Below are 6,000 nucleotides of genomic sequence, written 5' to 3'. Positions count from 1 at the left end.
AACATGAGGTGGGCCGGACGTGGTGGCTCATGCTTGTAATCCCAGCACTTTGGGAGGCCGAGGCGGGCGGATCACGAGGTCAGGAGATCGAGACCACGGTGAAACCCCGTCTCTACTAAAAATACAAAAAATTAGCTGGGCGTGGTGGCGGGCGCCTGTAGTCCCAGCTACTCGGAGAGGCTGAGGCAGGAGAATGGCGTGAACCCGGGAGGCAGAGCTTGCAGTGAGCCGAGATTGCGCCACTGCACTCCAGCCTGGGTGACAGAGCGAGACTCTGTCTCAAAAAAAAAAAAAAAAAAAAAAACCTTAGGTGGGGGACGTTCTAGATTATAAGATACTTAAGAGATACAAGGACTGGCCGGGCGTGGTGGCTCAATATCAGCACTTTGGGAGGCCGAGGCGTGTGGATCACTTGAGGTCAGGAGTTCAAGACCAGCCTGGCCAACATGGCAAAACCCCGTCTCTACTAAAAATACAAAAGTTAGCCGGGCATGGTGGTGTGCGCCGGTAATCCCAGCTACTCAGGAGGCTAAGACAAGAGGATCGCTTGAATCCGGGAGGTGGAGGTTGCAATTGGCCCAGATTGTGCCACTGCACTCCAGTTTGGGCAACAAGAGCAAAACTCCATCTCAAAAAAAAAAGAAAGAGAGAGATACAAGGACCAGTGTATGATCCACCAAAGACATTTTAGGGAAATTTGAATATGGAAAAGGCATTAGATTGAAGCAAATTATTGTTAGGTGGTATTGTGGTTATGCAGAAAACTGTCCTCCTTTTTGGAGAAGTTTACTAAGTGTTGTAGGTGAGAAGTATCAGGATTTCTGTAACTCAATTTGAAATGGCTTAGAAAAAAGTCTACGAAGCAAATATGCAAAATGTTAACACATACTGAGTCCAGGTCTTTTTTGTTTTCTTTTTTCTCTTTTTTTTTTTTTTTTTGAGATGGAGTTTGGCTCTTGTTGCCCAGGCTGGAGTGCAATGGTGTGATCTCAGCTTGCAGCAACCTCAGCCTTCCGGGTTCCAGCAATTCGCCTGCCTCAGTCTCCCAAGTAGCTGGGATTACAGGCATGCGCCACCATGCCCAGCTAATTTTGTATTTTTAGTAGAGACGGGATTTCTCTACGTTGGTCAGGCTGGTCGCGAACTCCCGACCTCAGGTGATCCGCCCCCTTAGGCATCCCAAAGTGCTGAGATTACAGGCGTGAGCCACTGCGCCCAGCCATTATTTTTCTTTTTTACTTTTCTGGTTTTTTGTCTTTTTTTTTTTTTTTTTTTGAGATAGAGTTTCACTCTGTCGTCACCCAGGCTGGAGTGCAGGGCATGATGATCTCGGCTCACTGCAACCTCCACCTCCCCGGGTTCAAGCAATTCTCCTGCCTCAGCCTCCCAAGTAGGTGGGATTACAGGTGCATGCCACCACACCTGGCTAATTTTTGCTTTTTCGTTTGTTTTTTGGGATGGAGTTTTGCTCTGTCGCCCAGGCTGGAATGCAGTGGTACAATCTCGACTCACTGCAACCTCCACCTCCTGGGTTGAAGCCATCCTCCTGCCTCAGCCTCCCCAGGAGTTGGAATTACATGCGCAGACCATCGCACCCAGCTAATTTCTGTATTTTTAGTGGAGACAAGATTTCACCATGTCGGCCAGGCTGGTCTTGAACTCCCGACCTCAGGTTATCCTCTTGCCTTGGCCTACCAAAGTGCTGGGATTATAGGTGTTAGCCACCAAGCTTGGCCAATTTTTGTATTTTTATTAGAGATGGGGATTTGTCATGTTGGCCAGGCTAGTCTCAAATTCCTGGCCTTAGGCGATCCGCCCACTTGGGCCTCCCAAAGTGTTGGGATTACAGGCGTGAGCCACCACGCCTGGCCTTTTCTGTATGTGTTTAAGATATCGCCAGGCATGGTAGGAGGCCAAGGTGGGTGGATCACTTGAGGTCAGGAGTTGGAGAGCAGCCTGGCCAACATGGTGAAACTCCACTTCTGCTAAAAATACAAAAATTAGCCGGGTGTGGTGGCACACACCTATAATCCCAGCTACTCGGGAGGCTGAGGCATGAGAATCACTTGAACCTGGGAGGCAGAGTTTGCAGTGAGCCGAGATCGCACCACTGCACTCCAGCCTGAGTGACAGAGTGAGACTCTGTTTCAAAAAAAAAAGTACATCTGTAAAAAAAAACTGAACAGGCCGGGCGCGGTGGCTCACGCCTGTAATCCCAGCACTTTGGGAGGCCGAGAGGTCAAGAGATCAAGACCATCCTGGCCAACATGATAAAACTCCGTCTCTACTAAACATACAAAAATTAGCTGGGCGTGGTGGCGCAGGCCTGTAATCCCAGCTGCTTGGGAGGCTGAGGCAAGAGAATCACTTGAACCTGGGAGGTGGAGGTTACAGTGAGACAAGATAGCACCACTGCACTCCAGCCTGGTAGCAGAGTGAGACTCCGTCTCAAAAAAAAAAACAAAAAAAAACTGAAGAGTTCAACAATTAGGGGGGCATGGTGGCACACGCCTGTAATCCCACCTACTTCAGAGGCTAAGGCAGGAGGATCGCTTGAACCTGGGAGGCAGAGATTGCAGTGAGCTGAGGTCACGCCATTGCACTCCAGCCTGGGCAATAGAAACTCTGTTTCAAGGCGGGGCGCGGTGGCTCACGCTTGTAATCCCAGCACTTTGGGAGGCCGAGGCGGGCGGATCACGAGGTCAGGAGATCGAGACCACGGTGAAATCCTGTCTCTACTAAAAATACAAAAAATTAGCCGGGCGTGGTGGCAGGCGCCTGTAGTCCCAGCTACTCGGAGAGGCTGAGGCAGGAGAATGGCATGAACTCGGGAGGCGGAGCTTGCAGTGAGCCGAGATTGAGCCACTGCACTCCAGCCTGGGTGAAAAAGCAAGACTCTGTCTCAAAAAAAAAAGAAACTCTGTTTCAAAAAAGGAAAAACTGAACATATTTCCTACCTTTGCCCCAGCTCCATTTTTCATCTGGTACCCCTCCTCCCCAGAACCCGCCTTGACCCCGCCTCTGGTACCACCCCCAACTTCAGCCCATGGTTGGGCCTAACCAGTGGGCACCCTCCACCTGTGACTGGAGTGATCTGGGCTGGAGCCCCAAGTTTATTCAGTTGTCCTCAGCTTCCTTGAGCCTACTGCGCCTCCCTTCTACCTCAGCTAATGATCTCACTTCTCACCTCTCCAGGAAAACAGAGGCACTGGCTGAGACTTTCTTCAATTTCCTTACCTTCCCGCATAAAACACAGCTGAGGCCCCAATTTGCCTTTCCCTGCAGTGTCAGAGGTTGAGGCATTCCTCCTCTGGTCCATGGCCCATGCCTTCACCTGTGACCCCTCCACACACCCTGCACCTTCTTTGCCTCAGTCATCTCTTGGTCTTGTACCTTCAACCTTCCCCTCTCAATTGGCCTCTTCCCAACAGGACTGTACTCATTCAATAATTTGTTCATTCAATTCACAAATATTTATTTAGCATCTACTCTGCACCATGTCTTGCTCTAGGCATTGGGAACAGAGCAGTGAAGAAGTCCTCACCTCTTGGTGTTTCCATTATAGACAACCAGAAAGACACAGGTATGAATAATAACAAGAACAAAAATCAAGCAATCGGCCGGGCGCGGTGGCTCAAGCCTGTAATCCCAGCACTTTGGGAGGCCGAGGCTGGCGGATCACAAGGTCAGGAGATCGAGACCATCCTGGCTAACACAGTGAAACCCCGTCTCTACTAAAAATACAAAAAATTAGCCGGGTGTGTTGGCGGGCGCCTGTAGTCCCAGCTACTCGGGAGGCTGAGGCAGGAGAATGGCGTGAACCCGGGAGGCGGAGCTTGCAGTGAGCCGAGATCGCGCCACTGCACTCCAGCCTGGGGGCACAGAGCAAGACTCCGTCTCAAAAAAAAAAAAAAAAAAAAAAAAAAAATCAAGCAATCAAGGCTGCGTAGTATTGGCATAAAGATGGGTCTATAGACCAATGGAGTAGGAATGAGAATCCAAAAATAAACCTGTGCTTTTGTGGTCATGAGTGCCAAGACCATTCAAATGGAGAAAGAATAGTCCTTTCAACAAATGGTGCTAGGACAAGTGGATATCCACATGCAAAAGAATGAAATTGAACCCCTCCCTCACACCATAAATTAATGCAAAATTGATCAAAGTCTTAAATATAAGGACTAAAATTGTAAAACTCTTGGCAAAACACATAAGGGTAAATCTTCATGACTGAGTTTTGGTCAGTAGTTTCTTAGATATGATACCAAAAGCACAAGCAACAGAGAAAAAATAGGTGGCTCACACCTATAGTCCTGGCACTTTGGGAGGCCAAGGCAGGTGGATTCCTTGAGCCCAAGAGTTTGAGATCAGCCTGGGGAACATGGTGAAACCTTGTCTCTACAAAAAAATATAAAACTTAGCCAGGCATGGTGGTACACACCTGTAATTCAACTACTAGGGAGGCTGAGGTGGAGGGGATCACTTAAGCCTTGGAGATCAGGGATACAGTGACCCCAGATCCTGTCACTGCACTCCAGCCTGAGTGACAGAACAAAGTGAGAGCCTACGTTAAAAAAAAGAAAAAAGAAGTAAAGAAAAACCAGGAAAACTAGACCTGATCAGAATTTAAAATTTTTGTATTTAAAATGACACTATCAAGAAAATGAAAAGACAACCCACAGAATGGGATAAAATCTTTGTAAATTTCATATCTGATAAAGGACATATCCAGAATACATGAAGAATTCTGACAACTCAACAATAAAGACGGCCGGGTGCGGTGGCTCACACCTGTAATCCCAGCACTGTGGGAGGCTGAGGCAGGCATGAGGTCAGGAGTTCGAGACCAGTCTGGCCAACATGGTGAAACCCCGCCTCTGCTAAAAATGCAGGCGTGATGAGCACCTGTAATCCCAGCTGCTCAGGAGGCTGAGGCAGGAGAAGCTGCAGTGAGCCGAGATCATGATACTGCACTCCAGCCTGAGCGACAGAGCGAGACTCTGAAACAAACCAAAACAGAATAATAAAGACAAATTAACCAATTTTTAAAAAATGGGCAAAGGATTTAAATACATATTTCTCCAAAGAAGATTATAAATGGCCAATAAGTACAAAATACAAAAATTAGCCGGGAGTGGTGGCTTGTGCCTGTAGTCCCAGCTACTCAGGAAGCTGAGGTGGGAGGATCATCTGAGCCTGGGAGACGGAAGTTGCAGTGAGCCAAGATCGCGCCACTACACGTCAGCTTGGGTGACAGAGCGAGACCCTGTTTCAAAAAAACACCAAAAACCAAAACCTCTGGATTGTACTCTTTGTGAATTTTATGGTATGATAATTATATCTCAACAAAAAGAAAATAAAGAAATAAATAGGAAAAACATCAGGTAATTTCGGAGAGCAGTAATAGCTCTAAGGCAATTCAACAGGAAGATGTGCTAGAGTGACCTGGGACCTGATAGGAGCTCCTAGAGCCAGGGGAGGGGCCAAAGAATACCTGTTTGAGGAGGGACTCCAGCTGATTGACAGGAGTAGTCATGGGATGGCAAAGGGAACCGCAAACCCAGGCCCTGTAATAGAGAGGCCAACTATATAGGACCTCTGGAAAAAGCCCTGTCCTGCTATCCGCCACTCACAACTGCTGTCTTTGTTCTACAAAGCCCTGTTTTCCAATCTCGGTTTTTGCTTAAAGTTTTTGCCTGAGAGATATGAAGACTTTCCAGATTGTTCTGAGTATGGCTGGAGTTAGAAGGACAAGTTCCCAGACCTCACCTTCCATTTGTCCTCGGTGGGCCTGAGAAATCACATCTCTTCAGGTCTTCTTTCTGCCAGTTTCTCACTAAGAAGGGAAAAGCCACATCTCACTCAAGTAAATCTCCTTGGGAGGCGGCAGGGGGGCAGCGGGCAGGGCGCCTCAGAGACTGGGTGCTGGGGAGCCTGCAGAGCTTCCCAGGCCTTACCAAACAAACTCGGGCTAAGCTCTGATCTTGTCTGTCTGTTCTAGAA

This window comes from Nomascus leucogenys, unplaced genomic scaffold (assembly GCF_006542625.1).
Source record: "Nomascus leucogenys isolate Asia unplaced genomic scaffold, Asia_NLE_v1 Super-Scaffold_3019, whole genome shotgun sequence".
Lineage (NCBI taxonomy): Eukaryota > Metazoa > Chordata > Mammalia > Primates > Hylobatidae > Nomascus > Nomascus leucogenys.
Note: the sequence above shows the minus strand (reverse complement) of the source record.